This window comes from Phacochoerus africanus, chromosome 6 (assembly GCF_016906955.1).
Source record: "Phacochoerus africanus isolate WHEZ1 chromosome 6, ROS_Pafr_v1, whole genome shotgun sequence".
NCBI lineage: Eukaryota > Metazoa > Chordata > Mammalia > Artiodactyla > Suidae > Phacochoerus > Phacochoerus africanus.
The window spans coordinates 35127445-35145571 of record NC_062549.1 but is presented as its reverse complement, the minus strand read 5'-3'; the positions used below and the strand labels follow the sequence as shown (position 1 = coordinate 35145571).

Sequence of the window (18127 nt, the reverse complement as noted above, 5' to 3'; positions counted from 1 at the left end):
AAATAGGTTCACATCACTGAGTACCTAATGTCGGCAAGTTAGTATGTCAAGCAAGTTGACTTAAAAATCTACAAGGTAGGTACTAATATTATCTACAAACTGTGGCTTTGGTAATTTGCCCCAAGTGACACCCATAAGTGGTAGAGACAGGATTTGTCCCCAGAGCAATTTACCTAGGTGGAAGGGGCCTGAATCCCTGGATTACTGTGTGGAGAAGAGATCTTCCCTCAAATCTGATTTGTGGGTGAGTGAAAAATGAATAGTACTGAATTAGGCCATTGGGATTTGGGGCTATTTACTAGAGCAGTGAACCCATCTTGACTGGGTTAGTATAGGGAGGATAGGATTGACATACTGGGGGCCACTAATTTAAGGATTCCTTTCATATGTTGAAATGGCTCTCATTATTTGCATCAGGCAAGGTATATACATAAAAATTATTGTCCAGGTCTGTCCCTGCCAGTTTCGTATTTATGAACTAGAGGACAGATAGCTTTTGGGAAAAGGGCTGGGTGTACGGTTCTGGAATCCTTGACACTGATATGAATAGATTGCTCACAAATTAGGTTAGTTGTTCACCAGCTGAAGAATGCCTCTTCTAAGGTTTGACTCTGGTATAAAATGTAGTGGTTCCCAGATTGTTTGCTTCTCTCTTTTGCTTTGATTTTTTTTCCCTTATAGAAAAGATTCTCTTTCTGAGTGCACTGGCCAGCATGGCTATGAGGGAGAAACCCTAGATGCTGTGACACTGAGATCTTTGGGGAGGTCTCCTGTATAGTTAGACTCTAAGTTCCATGATGACAGAAACCTTATCTGTCTTGTTCACCATCACCTCCCTAGTGTCTAGTCTAATGCCTGGCACACAGCAGGTGCTCCAAACTTATTGAATGCATAAAGGACTGAATGTCAGAATAAAAGCTTAAGCAAACAAAAGTCAGAAGCCTATAAGGTAACATGGGCTATTTATGCCAGTAGCATATTTCATTCAAGAACCACATGAGGGAGGAACTTAAAATGCCTACTATCAGACTGTGGATGCAGTAGTAGCTGCTTAATAAACACTTTCTCATTGAGTAATGCTATCTCATACTGCACCTGATCCATGGTAAAACGTGGGAAAGCATAGGATCAGATCACTTGTGTGGGATGCCACTTTTTCATTTATCTGCAAGGATGTTGTAAATACGGTCATTACAAAATTGGTCGTGGTTTTAGTTGTATGAATCATAGGAGAGTCTGTGGGAGTCAGCAGAGCAGTCGGCCAAAGAATACAATACTCTTCTCGACATTTACCTCTAATGGGTAGGGTTTAAATTCATACACATGAAGAAATTCTAGAATGATCCTTAAGAAAATTCATCCTTGCATAAAAGCAATATGCAATTTTGGTTTTCCTACACTCACTGGGACAGAATTAAGAAAATATGGAGAATCCTCCTATTAGGACAGTCAGTAGCTGGAATATCTTTCAGACTGGAGATTTCTTTCTTGAAAATCAAATATAGAACTTTAATGTGATGTAACTATATATATTTTACATTCATGTCAAATGAATTTTGAAAGGATGCGATGTCTCTAATTAAAGGCATTTATAGAAATACGTCCAAACCCCCCTAAAGTTCATTGAAGAGATTAAAAAGAATAGCCTGTCTTTAGTTTAAAGGGTGTGGCTCCAGTGAATTTAAATATTTATCATATAATTTTTATATCAAAGTCTTTATGAGCACCAACTTTTATAATATCACTTCTGGAAACAATAGACAATACTGTATTTTGGAAGGCTATTTCTAGGTGAATTTCCATCACGGGGCACCATTTAAGTAACAGTTGATTTCATCAAAAATAATAGCACATTCCTTTCTGAACATAAGATATCAAACACCTACCATCAAAGAAGCAAACAGTACAGACTAGAGTCAGCGATTTTCAACTTTTTCCAAGTTTTTTTTTTATCAAGTTGCCACAGAGACTCAAAGCCCTGAAGCAGGTGTTCTTTTCTAGTCCAGAGAACAAGAAATGTTTGAGAAAATTCCCTTTTGTTATTCTCCCAAGAACACATGATGAAAAATTGCTAAGCTTCCATTCCAAACATTAGGATTTGGATTGAATTTAAACACCAGTCTGTGCATAATGTCATAGCTCCCATTTTCTTATGCTGGGATGGTGGGTGCTGATGTAATAGAAAGGATGGCCAGGACTAAATGCCGGGCTGGAAAGGCAATGATACATGACATCAGCCAACAACCTACAAGTCATGTAGTTAGTTGGAGAGGAAAATTAGGCAATATCTTCTGCAAATTAAGAGTGACACAGGGAATGAGACCATTCTTCCGTAAGTCACTAAACAATAATATTAATACTTCCTTGTATTGGCCTTGAGTATCCAATGAGTTAAATAAAATTTTGTGTTCAGGTTACTTGTGAAGTGTCTCCACTCCCCCATTTCATTCTGAAGGTGTCCTGGTCTAAGATTTCTGAACCAGCAGGCTCTATCCATAGTAACTGGAATTTACGCTACCACTGATCAATTTATGCATGTAGGTGCTTTGCCTTAAACTGAAATGTTACATAAGTTCTTTAATACTCATTTCAATTGTTGTGAACACACAAAGTGCCTTCTAGAAATTCCTTCAGCTGCGATCTCATGTAACACTCTGCATTCTTCATCTAAGTACTTCTTGCTTATTTTCTTGGACTTGATAAAGGTCCCTTTGTAAATAGCTATGGTCTTACTTCCATGGTCCTTGGTGTTAACTTGCCTAACTTGCATTAATACTATACATTTTCCTTTTAATCCCTACTCACCAGGTCTGAGTTTCCTAGTCTTAGTATACAAGGCTACTTAGGGATTTCAAGGAAGAAAATAAAAAGTTTGGTAGCCATGTGGATATATCAACCCTTTCCACATAGAGAGTAGACAATCCTGTGAAATTCACACATTCAGAGAAGAAAATCAGGAGTGGTAGAAATGAATGCAGAAATGGTGGTGTGGATTTTACCTGGAGCAGTTCCAAGACCTTTTAGCATCACCTGCTTACATATCATTTAACTCAGGGGTGGATAAAATTCACAGGATCCAAGAAGCTAGATGGGAAAATTTTTAAATCTTTAGTTTCACTAACCTCAAACTGAAATTTAGTATCTTTCAATTAAAATGTAGGCCACAAAACCGCAGTACCTGAGGTTTTGCTGCCAAGAGAAATCATAGATATTCTCACATCACATTACAGTCATTGTAGCCATCTCGAAATACCTTTCCTCTTATCACTACTTCAAAATTATGGTAGTTAATATTACTGCTAATTCATCTTATTTAATATCAAACCATTAATAATATATATCATAATCTTTAAAAATCTGGTTAATGTATTTCAATAAACGTGGCTTCTGTTGTAATCCTTCATTCTTTATCATGCATTAAAAAAAATAGTTCTAAGAAGAACCTATAGGTTTTACCAGGCTGCCAAAGAGATCCATGGTCCCCAAAAGATTAAAAATCCTTGAAACTGTACCTAAAGTATTTACTAATGCAACATCCAGGTTTCTAGAGTACATCATTCCTCACAAGTTTCTTTTGAAGTTAAAGCAAACTTGACCTTGAAATCAACAGTCTCACTGCTTTAAATAAATGGTTCTGATGAGAGTCATTTTTTTTTCTTATTTAGCCATAAGCAAAGACCTATAGATTCTAAAACATAGAGAGAGTATCAAGAAAAATCTTTGCCACCTGGAAAGATTATAATGATAATTTCTCATTTTGAATTAAAGAAGCAAACATCAAAGTACCCTTTCAAAGATACGGCTCTCAAGCAACAGTGCTACTGGCTACTGGTTCTATTCATGCTCACTTGAAATATGGCAAATCAATTAACATATTTCTAGAAGTTTAAGAACATGGCCTCTGAGTTATTACAGTTATGAGATAAATTAAACGATGAGATAATGCCTCAGTAGACATGCCTTGAGTGTAAGCACATTAGACTTTTGGGAAAATCCTCCATGGAGACTCTAGCCAAAAATAGATATAGCAAATGCCAGCAAGTTAAATGAATATCCACTCAATGAAAGCTATTGAGAAATTACTGATGCACTTACAATTATTCACTTATCCCTGAAACTAAATACTGTTCAAAAATTTCAACTCCAAGAGTAAAATCAATCAGAATTCAGAAACTACTGAAGAACAACATATTCTTGCATAAAATTGATATATAATTCACATGCCATAAATTATGTGTTCTTCATGTATACATAGTTAAACCATTATTTTCTAGTCATTAAAATAGTAGGTACAGTACATGTTCTGCTCTAAATTGTCTTTTTTTCTGATTAAATTTGTGAGATCTAGATAGCTGGTTATAAATCTAGGCTTTGATTAACTTCAATATCATAGGTTTTCTTTGAATTACAAGCTATAAAAATGATCCAATTTGCAGGCAATAATCAAAAATTCAAAAGTACTAAAGTTGGAAAGACAATAAACTACAACAATGCCTCCCCCCCCCCAATTTGCAGCATATATTGTTACAGGAATAGAGATAAAAGGCTTTATTAATCACCATTATCAAGTTATTCCTTCAAGATCTAGAGGAAATTTTTAGTGGCGATATCTGTGTTTGAAATAAAGTAGGTCCTCCAATGATAATTTAGTTTTAGGGCTATTGCTTTCTTCTGTAGATAATTATTTCATTTTTTAAATACAAAAACAGCTTACACGACTCCGTAGTGAAGACCGTCCAATGCTCTTCTCTTCACAGCTGAATTTTCAGAGGAAGATACTGAAAATCTGCACTTTGCTCTAACGACCAAAAAGCAACTGCATGCGCACATGCAAGAGATTCCACCCCAACTACCTTGGCATGTTCCAGATGATTTTTTTCCAAATAGGAATCTGTGGACAGTTTTCCTTGGTCTTTTCAGAATACTTTATTCACTAGAAAAACCCCAACTTTTGTTTCAAAGTATAACGTTCTTTCCCGCTGTGCCTACTGTTGCTAATTATGAATATGCTGCAAGCAAGACAGAAACCAAATTCCAAACTATTCTAGGCTGATTCAGGATAGGGTAGCAAATGTGAGAGAGAGAAAGAAAAAAAAAGCAAAGTTAGCAACATATTGCAAGGCTATGCTGGAGTCTTTAAACCCAAAACAATACTGAAGGGAGGATTCCTGGAATTCAACGGAGAATGTTTGGCTCAGGCTGCAAAATCCCTATCTCTAAATAATGTCATGTTAGCAAGTGTTGAACAAGAAAGACGATTATATTTTAACTGACTTCACAGAACATAAACCCAAGTGTACCCAAATGCCAGAGATTCCACCCCAAATGAAAACTAGAAGCTGACTCGCATTTTTCTCCTGGTACAACAATAATTGTTCAGGAAGACAAACTTGTAAGGGGTAAGAGAGAGGGAAAACCACGGTGATCTATAAACACAGCGAACTCATGTATATAAAGCAAAGTAGTTACCTCACGCAGAAGAAGCGCAAGATTTAACAGTCCATGCTCTGCAGCCGCCGGGACGCAGAAGCAGCAGTGGCAGCAGCAGCGTTAAGAGCAGCGGCGGCAGCCAGCATCCACCAGATTCTCACAGGCCTTTGACTGTGTGGACTCAGCCACAGACTCTGCCTCCAGCTGACGTCAAAGTCCCTGTCACATGGCCAGATGAAAGCCAAGAGAGCAGTGGTTGTCGTAGCAACCACAGAACAGCTCTGAAATTATTTCAATAGGTCATCTGTCACTGGGGTGCATATGTGTGTGAGTGTGTGTGTGTGTGGGGGGGTGTGTGTGTATGCACACACTCCACAATCATCACGGACAGCTCCCCGACAAGCTCAACCCTTGAAGTTGTGATTCAAAGAGCACCTACAACTTTCCTCCTCAAGGCTTTGGGGTCTGTTCCTTACAGTTATTGGCAGAGAAACGCATGCCCCTCGGTGGTTCCCATTGGTCTGCTGTCGCCAGCATGAAGTTTGTGCCTCTCTCTCTCTAGAACAGAAGGAAAGAAACGGAGACATTCTGGGGGTAGTATTCCAAGCTAATGCAATCTATTTGTAAGCAAACAAATAAAAACAGAAATGCAAGGGGAGCTGAAAGACAAGATATTTTTAAAACAATCTAAGACTCCACATAAGGTACTGAGACCAGTACTAGTGATGGATAGAAAGAGAAGAAAGATGAGGTGTGGTGGCTGCGAATCAGATGAGCATGTAAAGATAACCACCTTAACTGGGATGGGGAATCAGGTGAGATGAACTCAGGATCCCTGCGTTGTAAGCTGACTATGGTAACCAGAAGACTTTCGAAACAGCGCTGCTTTAAAATACTTTTCATTTTACACGTTTTTTGGATTTTACTTTGGGGGTCACCATACAGGTGCCGAATTATCCCCTCCTAAATGTACATCCCTTTGCGATTCAGCCTGGAGTAAACAGGTGACTGTCCTCAAACACAAACATCAGGGAAAGTCTAGGGCAGCAGAATAAAAGGATCGTCCTGCACGTTTTTAACTTCAGCTTCATTTCCTTTAGGATCACCCTAGCTTTCTTCTAACTCCACACACGAGCTGATTTCCTAGCTCATTCTCCCTCTTAATTCCTAGGAAGTCCAGGAAATAAAATGAAACGAAACCAGAGGAAGGTCCTCTGAAAAACACATTCAGAAAACACATACTCTTCAAAGGGCAAAGAGGATAAAAGGAGGGCAGAAGAGATTGTTCTCAAAACCCTAAGGATCTTTGCATGCTAGAGTTATCAGGATTTCTATTCTGGCTTCTTTAAAAAGAAGTAAGAGTAGCTCTGGATGCTACAAAATATAAATGGAAGCAAAGCCAGCTAAGATTATATTTATGTCACCACAAAAGACAGGGTCAGCTAAGAGTCAGGAATTGCTTCTAGAACTATAATAAGATTAATGTTCAAACTTTTTAGCCACAGAGTCTTTCTATTCCATCTTCCTCGTCCTTTACTTCTGTCCTAGCCCCAGGTGGGAGAAAGGATACACATTTATTTGAAAAGTTATTTTCCTGATGCTATTAGTTATAGCCTTCAAACGTTAAATAGTTTAATGCTGTGACGAATGCTCCTCCTGTAATTGCAGATTAATGATAGCCAGGAATTGATCAGTTTGCATGATGACAATTTTCTCAATGAATTCCATGTCTATCTAGATGGCTCGGGATGTCTCATCCGTGGCAGATTTCAGTCAAAGCCACAATTAATTTGTTCTAGCTGCAGTTCTGGTTTTCTCTAAGAAATTCACATCCTAGGAATGAGGGGGATGGGAAGAGAGGAGAGAAAGCATATTTTTCTAGATCTCCAAGGCCCCACGTTCTCTGAGCTGCCTGCTTTATCATCTCTTTGACTCCAAATCCAAGGGCTGCCTGGTGAAGTCTTCCTTTCTAAGCAGCAAAACTGCAGTACCACGGTTTGCCAATAGGTGATGTCCTCTGAAACAAGAAGTTATCAGTTCAAAAAATTCCTAAATTCTTGGCCTTTAATTACTTTAAAATGTAACAAATACTAACACCTTTTCACCTTGCGTTTTTCTATCATTTTTAAGACTAAGTATACTTTACTAACTTGGGCTTAAACTCACCATAAGTTAAAATCATCAGTGGACTGACCTTCAAAATGGAAAGTGGATACACATAATCCTTTTTTTCTATAGTAAGCTTCCAACCTGCCATCACTCATTGCCCTTTGCAAACTACCTAGAATTAGAGATTCCTCTTACAGCTAAGGAAGCCACTGGTCTGCCGGGTTGAAATTGTGATGATAATCTCTTTGGAGCTCAAGTTTCTACCAATTTGGCTAGTTAATCCAAATGCAATTGAAAATATCACAGGAAATGCACTCGGGGGCCTTTTCCAATCACAGCCTACCACACTGAAGACAATATGTATCATTTTCTTTTTTAAATGAGAATCCACTTCTTTTTAAGGTGAAAATGATTCACTGAATTTAAAAATACCCATTCAAAAATAGTTCTGCACCATAGCTTTCACTTTCTGTATGAATGTCAAGACTGCCTATTATTAGTTTGACCACTTTGCTGGAAATAACTGGTAAATGCCACTAAACAAGCAGGTGGACTTGGGTTCACACACCTGAATTAACAGGTGGTTGAGGCCATGAGTAGACAACTATAATCAGCCTTTTGATTGATGTTTCGCAGTAGAACTACTGCTGTGTCCCTGTCTACCCTGGGTGGGAAGGCCATGGACCTCTTTTGTTGGAAGCACTGGGTTCAAGTCTCATCTGAGCAAGCAACTTAAGTCCTCTGAGCCTCAGTGTCTACATTCTGAGATTGTTGTAAGGATTATAAAGTTCAGGTTTTCTAAAATGCTGATACCCTGACACGGTCAGTGGCTCAACATGTATGTCATTTCTTATTTGACTCTGACAAGTCTACAAAGACTTCAGGGAAAAGATGGAATCCTAGGCATCTCTACAACTCTATGGTTAGCACAGGGCCCAGAATACAGTAAGTGCTCAATACATGTTGAATGACTCCTCTATTGGGAAATAAATGCTGAGAAAGAAATGGTTCCTTTTTCTTCCTGCTAACAGAGAGGAGAAAGGCGCTTCTCAATCTCCTAAAAAGGCAAAGGAAGGAAAAAGAAAAACAAAAATGTTGAGTTATAAAATTTTCTAGCAATGGATGGCTTCAAGTAAATTTGCTGATCAAACTTATCTCTACGAAATCATAATTATTTATGAGTTTATGTGAGTTATATGCTGATGTATTATATGGCTATTGCTATTGATGTTGGATAATCTTTTATATTAATTGAGCACCTACTATATCCAGAGCATTGTTCTAAGTGCAAGAGACATGGTAAATCATTTAATATCTATGAGGTGGAGTTTCAATCATGGTTCAGTGCAAAACCAATCTAACTAGTATCCATGAGGACGCAGGTTTGAGCCCTGGCCTCACTCAGGGGGTTAAGGATCCAGCGTTGCCATGAGCTGTGGTGTAGGTTACAGACGCAGCTTGGATCTGGCATTGCTATAGCTGTGGTGAAGGCCAGTGGCTACAGCTCCAATTCGCCCCTGGCCTGGGAACCTCCATATGCCACAGGTGCGGCCCTAAAAAGACAAAACAAAACAAAAACCTATGAGGTAAGTATTATTCTTTTCCACATTTGACAACTAAGGAAACAAGCATAGAGAGAGAAGTAACTTGCCTACCTAGTACATGGCAGAGCCAGGATCTACACCCAGGAAGCCTTGCTCCATAAATTTTTGGAAATAATTTATATTTGATATATTTTTAGGAAGTGTTGAATTATTTCTTATGACTATCTTATACTTTAGGGTTTTTTTTTATTTTTAATTTCTTATCGGGGAGAAGGCCAATTTATCTTTCCTGCATTTGGGAGCTCTCATGATCTTAATCTAGCTTTGGCCTAAGGAGTAAGAAAAATCTATCCACAAAGTCTGAGTCAAGGAAAATGGGCAAAGGAAAAGAGTGAAAATATCCTGAATAAAACCACCCTAATTATTATAGTCTTAATTGAAGCAAATATTTGGATCACACAGGCTTGAGTAACTTCTGTTTCCCAACATGATGCAGTTTTTTTGGTTGTGTTCAGACTAATGCTCTCAGTGAAATAATAATAGCTGGATTTTTAAAAAGTGGTTGGAAGGCATCAAAGTTAGCCAAGGCAGAAAAACCTTTAAGTGTCAAGACTGCATATAAAAGAAAAATATATTGGGAGTTCCTTTTATGGCTCAGCAGAAATGAATCTGACTAGCATCCATGAGGACACAGGTTCGATCCCTGACCTCGCTCAGTGGGTTAAGGATCTGGTGTTGCTGTGAGCTGTGGTGTAGGTCACAGACGTGACTCAGATCTGGCATTGTTGTGGCTGTGGCATAGGCCAGCAGCTACAGCTCTGGTTTGACCCCTAGCCTGGGAACCACCATATGCTGCGGGTATGGCCCTAAAAAGACAAAAAAAGAAAAAAGAAAAAGAACAAGCTACTGATGTAAGTGCAATAGTCTCTAAGTTCTCTGTTACTTTTCTCCTCAAATTATTTGATAATTCTTAGGTGGTGGGGCTTTTGGCATTCTCAAATACTGGAAACACAAGAATTGGGGGTTCAAATACTCAAAATCACCCCAGACTTGGGGATTGAGGTTTTGCTTTTTTTTTTTTTAAGTATCAGAGAAGAGATCCCAACATTCTGAACTGTTTTCCCCTTGATGGTGTTAGACAAGAGAGCAAAAAGTAAAACATTAAAACGCAGCACAAGAAGATAAAAACATAAAGGGTGAGTTAACAGTCTTGCTGTCTTAGGAGTTCAGGATTCTCCAAGGAGTTGGAACTTGTAAATACTCTATGTTTTCAGGCCTCATAACTGCCTCGGAAGTAATGGAAAATAGGAAATGAATGCATCCTACAAAAGCCAGGACCCATCCTAGAATCATTATACCATACCTAGCTGGATTAAGACAATTTGCTCCTAATTCTTCTTACTACTTTCCAGAGAAAAGTAACGCTGTGTAAAGAGCTTCTGCCATTTTTTCATATACCATTTCCAACTCACTCCAAAATCACTAATCATGCTGGGAAATAGGTATAACTGATCAAAATCCAAGAAGGAGAAATAGGCAATAGAAACAGATCCAGAGATGATTTGTCTCCTACAGTTATCAAACAGGGACTTTAACATAACCATAGTTGACCCCTGAACAATGTGGAAGTGACTGTCTGAATAGTTGAAAATTCACAAAGAGCTTATAGTCGCCCTCCAGAGCTGCAGCTCCACAGCCAGAGATTTAAACAACCATGGATTGCGTAGTACTTGAGTATGTATTTAATGAAAAAAAAAAACATATGTAAGTGGACCTGTGCAATTCAGACCTGTGTTATTCAAGGGTCCACAGTATAATTAATACATTCAAGGAAGTAGCAAGGTGGAGAGTTCCACACACCAAATAATAAAATCTATAAAAATGAGAGTATATTAAAATTAACTGAAAAACATAACTACAATTAAGAGCACAGAAGATAGAGAAAAGAGAAAATCAGTGAAATGAATGATTAGCAGAAAATATTTAGACTGAGGTATAAGAAGAAAAAAAGAATGAAAAATACTGAAAAGAATGTAAGAGACATTTGGGACATAATGAAAAACTTCTAGGTGTACATTGGGGAGAGAGATAGGATAGAAGCAATATTTGAAAAGAACTGGCTGAGAAGTTGCCAAAACTTTACAAAAGATATAAAACAACAGATTTAAGAAGCCCTATATACTCCAAACGGGAAAATTACAAAGAAAACCATACAAGGACACATCACGATCAATCTGCTGAAAACTAAAGACAAAGACAAAATCTTAAGAGCAGCAAGGCAAAGAAAATATGTATTGATTTATAAGGAGCAAAAAAGACTTTTTAATAGTAAAAATCAACAGTAAAACAAACAATGCAACTAGGCAATCGGCAAAATACATTTTCCCCAAGAATGTATACAGATGACAAACAAGCACACAAAAAATATTTTCCCACATCATTAGCTCTTAGGGAAATGCAAGTTAAAACCATAATGAGATATTTTGAACATACCGTTCAAAATGACTAAAATAAAAAAAAAATAGTAACAATACCAAATGCTGGCAGAGAAACTGAATCACTCATACTTTGCTAGTGGGAATATAAAATGGTACAATACAGCCACTATTGAAAACAGTTTGGCAGTTTAAAAAAAAAATTCAGCATGTAACCAATATATAACTGAGCAATTGTACTCCTGTGTATTCCAGAGAAATAAAGACTTATGCTAGCAGAAAAGCGTGTTAAAAAATGCTTTACATTTTCTAAAAAATGCTTTTAACAGTTCTCTTAGTGATGGCCAATAATAGGAAACCACTTAGGTGCTTCCAAAGAGTGAATGTATGGACAAAATTTAGTAGATCCGTACTCAGTATAAAGTAAAACAAACTATGATGCACACAAAAACCTGCACGAATGTCCAGAGAATTTTGCTAAGTGAAAAAAAAAAATTTCAAAACGTCACATGCTGTACAATTTCATTTATATAACATTATTGATATGACAAAATTACAGAAATGAAGAACAGAACAGTGGTTGCCAGAGATTAAGGAGGGAATGGGGGGCAGTGCCTAGGATTGTAAAAGGGCAACAGGAGGGAACCTTGTGCTGTGATGGAATCTAGGATATGTTATGTGTCTTGACTGTATTAATGTCAATATTCTGGTTGTAATATTGTACTACAGCTTTGCAAGATGTTACCTTTAGGGGAAAGTGGGTAGAGTGCATAAGGGTTCTTTCTGTTTTGTTTCTCACAACTGCATGTGAATCTACACTTATCTCAAAAGTTTAATTAATGTTGGTGGGAATGTAAACTGGTACAGCCACTATGGAGAACAGTTTGGAGATACCTTAGAAATCTATACAGAGAACTTCCATATGACCCTGCAATCCCACTCTTGGGCATCTATCCAGACAAAACTCTCCTTAAAAGAGACACGTGCACCTGCATGTTCATTGCAGCACTATTCACAATAGCCAGGACATGGAAACAACCCAAATGCCCATCGACAGATGATTGGATTCAGAAGACATGGTATATATAAACAATGGAATACTACTCAGCCATAACAAAGAATGACATAATGCCATTTGCAGCAACATGGATGGAACTAGAGAATCTCATCCTGAGTGAAATGAGCCAGAACGACAAAGACAAATACCATATGATATCACTTATAACTGGAATCTAATATCTAGCACAGATGAACATCTCCACAGAAAAGGAAATCATGGACTTGGAAAATAGACTTGTGGCTGCCTGATGGGAGAGGGAGGGAGTGGGAGGGATCGGGAGCTTGGGCTCATCAGACACAACTTAGAATAGATTTACAAGGAGATCCTGCTGAATAGCATTGAGAACTAAGTCTAGATACTCATATTGCAACAGAACAAGGGGTGCAGGGAAAAATGTATACATGTAAGGATAACTTGATCCTCTTGCTGTATGGAGGGAAAAAAAATTACAAAAAAATAATAAAAATAAAAAATTTAAATGAATGTGACATAACATTTCAGTCAAAAACTGAGGGAATTCATTCCAACAGAATTATGTAAATTTCTGAAGCTGCTTAAGCATGAGAAAAATGATCTCAGATGAAAACACAGAGATAGAGAAAGAGCAAACATACAGATGAGTTTAAATGAATACCAGTTTTATAAGATGATGATGTCTTGTGGGGTTTAAAATATGTGTAGATTCAAAATACAGGGCAACATTAGCACAAAAGCTAAGAGAGGATGAATAGAATTAAAGTGTTCTTATATTCTTGTATTCTGGTCAAAATACTAACAAATAATAGTCCCTAATAAAGTGAGAGTGCACAACAGAATCCTTGTGGCATCCACTAAAAGACTAACAAAAGAAAGTATAGCTAATAAGCTAATATAGCATGAAAGAAGGAAAAAAGGAGGAAGAAAAAAAGAAAAGAAAAGGATGGGATAAATAGGAAGAAAGAGTAATCCTGAAGATTTAATCTCAAATGCGTCAATAATTACCATGGTTATTGTAATACATACACTGACCAAATCTTCCAATTAAAAAGGCAATGAATATAAGACTGTATTAATAAGAAAAGTTGAACTCTTTATTCCATATAAGATGAAAATTACTACATAAACTAACAAGAAAAAGCTGGAATAGCAAAATGATTATCAAGAAATAGTTAATAGTAGTATAAGCAAGAAATCCTACTAGAGACATAGAAGAACACTTCATAATTCACCACTCTACCTGTGCAGGCACCTAATAAAATAGCATTACAATAAATAGAATAATTCACACTCTAGTATTGATTTAATATCTCTTTCTCAATAAGTGATAGAACAGGAGCAAAATACAGGGTAGAGACAGAGAATATTTTAATGATGAAATTAACCAATCTGACTTAATTAACACATGAGAATGAGATCTCAACAACGACAAAATACGTAACTCTTTCTCTCAAATGAATTTAACAATATTGATAACATGGTGGGCCACAGGAGCTTTTCAACACATTATAAATGATCAAAATCACAGAGTACATTCTGTACACAGTGGAACGAAGTTTGGACTCAATATTAAAAAAATTAAGTGGAAAATTTCTACATGGAAACTAAGCAATACATTTCTAAATAATCCAGGGGTTAAAAAGACTTACATTGCAATGCATAAATAGTTTGAACTGAGTAACAAAAACATAATATATCAAAATTTACATGCATCGAAAGCACTATTTAATGGAAACGCATATATCTATTTTAAACAAATACAGAGGTTCCACTTTTAGCATAGCACTTTGAGGATCTCTGTGGACCTGTTCCCCAGTAAAACAAGTATAACTTGTGAAAATATTTTTAAACATCATATAAAGTCTCTGAGAATCGTCCTTGGGGCATAGAGCCAATGAAGAAACACACTAAAACTTGATAAGAATATCAAGAATCTGTGGAACTTTTGAGTCATGACCCATTTCCTCCCCAGCCCCTCAGCTCAGTTTGATGCAAGCTCCACCGTGGGAAGGTGTAACCAGTAAGATTGAGCCCTTTCTCTCCTCAGCTCTTGATAAAGGGACATAGTATCTCACTGGGAAAGCAGGGCACCAATATTTCTCCAGCTCTGATGTTAAATTCCTGATAAGTGCAGCCAAGATGTTGGGGGCTCCCTTGCTCCACCTTGTAGGGCAGAGGCTATACTACAGGCATGACAGGTCAGAGATCCCGGGGCACTTATTATCCTCAACTCAGCTCACTTGTAGGGCAGAGGTTTTATGACAGAGGCAATCTGAGACCAGAGGCTACCACTGTGTGGTGTCCAAAGGAGTTACTCAGAGATTTTTCCCAGAGGGAAAGGCAGTCTATCAGAGCAGAGAACTCTGAAGAGCTTCCCAAAGGAACTGAATTTATTTCAAACAGAATGAGGAAAGTTCAAATGTAAGCTTGCTTTTGAAAATAATGGAGATTTTGGTGGCAAACAATTGAGAGGAAGCTGATAGAAGAGCAAAAGCTAGCCTGTAGACCAGCCAGTTTACCAGAGAAAACCAGGGAAAGAGGTAGCCAAAAAGAGCCCTTTTGTGGGTCAGACACTACCTCCAAGAATGACCCCCAAAATGGCCCCTAGTGAATTTAATTGGATCAGACCATGGAACGACTTATGCCCTCACAATACAGCACTGCGAATAATACTAGAGCAGTCAGTCAAAAGCTAGTCAAGCCTAACAGCTAGGTCTGATGCCAAATGTGGCAGACAGCATAACTGAGATCAGGGAGAAAGACAGCCCAAGAGAGCTGTGCTCAAACTAATCACAGGCTAACTGCGCACAGTCACTGAAACAGTGGTAAGAGTGGCACCCTTGCATTGTGCTTTATGGATTACATAGCACTTTCATGATTCTATTCCACTTGACCCTGAATTAATAAGACCATTTAATTTCTTAAAAGGCTTAAAATCTGGGAGTTCCCATTGCTCAGCGGTTAATGAACCTGACTAGCATCCATGAGGATGCAGGTTCCATCCCTGGCCTCACTCAGTGGGTTAAGGATCTGGTGTTGCCGTGAGCTGTGGTGTAGGTTGCAGATGTGGCTCGGATCCCGAGTTGCTCTGGCTGTGGCGTAGGCCGGCGGCTAGAGCTCTGGATAGGACCCCTAGCCTGGGAACCTCCACATGCTGCGGGTGCGGCCCTAAAAAAGACAAAAAAAAAAAAAAAGGCTTAAAATCCATGATCTGAGTTTCCCCTTCAAGTAGTTGGGTAAAGAAGAGCAAAGTAAAACCCAAGGTAAAAGGAAGGAAATTACAAAGAGTGAAGAAATTATTAAACTGAAAACAATGTACAACAGAGAAAATGAGAAAGCCAGGGTTGGCTCTTTAAACAATGAAATCAGCAAACACCTTGAAACATGAGTAGGAGAAAAAAGAGAGAGAGAGTGGGTCTCAAATTGCCAATAACTGAAATTAAAAGAGGACATCATTACTCCTTCGGATGTGAAGAATTAAGTTTTCACAGGCTCTTCAAAGAGAAGGTATCTTAGTGGCCACCCAGTCCCATCTTTCCTCCGGAGGAGGAATCCTCTCTCTACCTGAGAGATAGTAAATACCTGCTCTTGAATACTTCCCAGTAATGGTGAGCTCATCCATATGGGAATGTTCCAACTGTTAGAAAGGTCTCCTTACAATGAACCAGATGTTCCCTCCCTACAGCTTTAGTATCAGGCTCATGTTTTGTTCCTTTGGTTCACATGATGGCCCTTCAGAAATCTAAAGGAGCACTTCTTATGTCTGCAGCAACCACTGCTAGTTGCCCTCCCAATACCATTTTCTTTTTCTTCCATAGAACAGAATCTTAAGCTGGGCAATACCTGTCCAGAATAAAGACATTTTCCAGCCTCTCTTGTATCTCTGTGGCTTTGCAATGAAAACAGGCCAACTGAATGTGAATGGATATGTCATGGGTAGCTTCCAGAGGCCTCCTTAAAAACAAACAAGCAAACCAATTTGTCTGAGCCCTTTGCCCTGCTCTTTGTTTCATTTTATTTACCACCCTACTGCTTGGGAACATGGAGGTGATGGCCACCACTGTGGGCCATGAGGAAGTGAGCTGTGTATCCTAGAGATGGAGAGATGGACGATGGAGCTGTGAGCTGGAAGAAGCCTGGATCCTGAAAGACTTCATGGAGAAACTCTGCCAACCCAGTCCTAGATTTGTTCCCTCTGGACCTTTGGGGCGGGGGGGGGGGGGAGGGGAGGAGGAAGGGAAGGAGGGAGGGAGAGAGGGAGAGAGGGAGAAAGTTCTCTCTTATTTAAGGAATGATTATTATAGGTCAAGCCTATTCCCAAGTGTTAGAGTTTCTACCATCAAAACAAGAACAACAACAATCAACCAAACAAAACTGGGAACCCTGTGCAAGTGAAATGTCACGTGTTAAATACGCTTATGGAATTTCATGAAATTCCCAGGAATCCATCTAGAAGCAGAATATAGGGCATTCAAAAGCATGGCAGAAGAATTCCTGGAAAACAGTCCTTCATTTCTCCAAGTAATTAAATTAGTAACCTTTAATTAATATTTGATAAAAATCATGAAAAGACTCATGAAAATCTTTCTGGACACTGAAGAGCCCCATGGTTTGAAGACAAACAAAATTACTCAAGGAATAACAATTACTTCTCCTTTCCCCCTGCATGCCTTTTCATAGATTGCAAGAGAGAAAGAAATTCTTTTGTCAAAGAGAATTTCTTACAAAAAAAGTAAGGATTTCATAGGAAAAGGGTCCACAAATCACCTCTTTATATTGTATTTCTCATACAAAAGAAAAGCCACAAAATGTCACTTTTCCATCAGCAACATCCACTACCATTAGAGCAAATACTGATCTTTGTTTCCGCTTTTTTCTTTTTGAAGATTGGTTTAGAATAATAACACTCTCTTTGCTGTCAAACACTCTTGCGCTTTTATAAACCTGATTTTTACAAATCATCAAAGATTCTATTCCTTCCCACTTCCAAGAGATAAAGAAACAGAGTGAAAAGCATGAAGAATCTAGATGCGTTCTTGTGGTGCCTGTGTTGAAATACCATGTCTATAAAGAAGAATAGAGAATCAGTCCTAAAATTATCCACAGCCCAAAGTCATATATTCTGTTGAGTTTTTGTACAAAATGGGGGCATCCAGGGTTCTTGCTGCCTTATCATGAGAAGGGTATGAACTTTGAAATCAGGTACACTCAGATTTAAGTGAGGGCTCCCCAAACATGACTTTACACCTCTGTGACTTTGGACAAGTTTTTTAAGCTCTCTGAGTTTTGATTTGATTATCTGTAAAATAGCAAAACTAGTTGCTTTGCAGGGCAGTGATCAAGGGTGATGTTCAAGTTTAATAGCACATCTTATACAGCTCAAGAGACAGAGCTAAACTTCACGATTAGGAGGAATAATTAAGAGATGTGCTAATTAGGGTCCAGTTTATCCCAACTTTATGCTTTCTAAAGGATAAACTTACTTGAAGTGTGATTTCCTTTATGGCGGTTAAAACCACAGCACAGGGAGTTCCCAGTGGCTCAGTGGGAACAAACCTGATTAGTATTCATGA

At 38.2% G+C, this 18127-nt stretch overlaps 1 protein-coding gene across 4 annotated transcripts in view; it reads right to left on the bottom strand.

The window, feature by feature from the left end:
• Positions 1-18127, bottom strand: part of NCALD (neurocalcin delta) — a 440857-nt gene that overhangs the window by 89452 nt on the left and 333278 nt on the right. The window contains exon 1 of one of the 4 annotated variants that reach the window (XM_047783506.1): positions 5470-5634. The exons of 2 other annotated variants lie outside the window; for them this stretch is intronic. The gene's annotated coding sequence lies outside the window, so the exon portion shown is untranslated. Of the gene's footprint in view, positions 1-4714; positions 5079-5469; positions 5635-18127 lie in introns of those variants that run through there. One more of the 4 variants, XM_047783507.1, reaches the window with a different exon arrangement.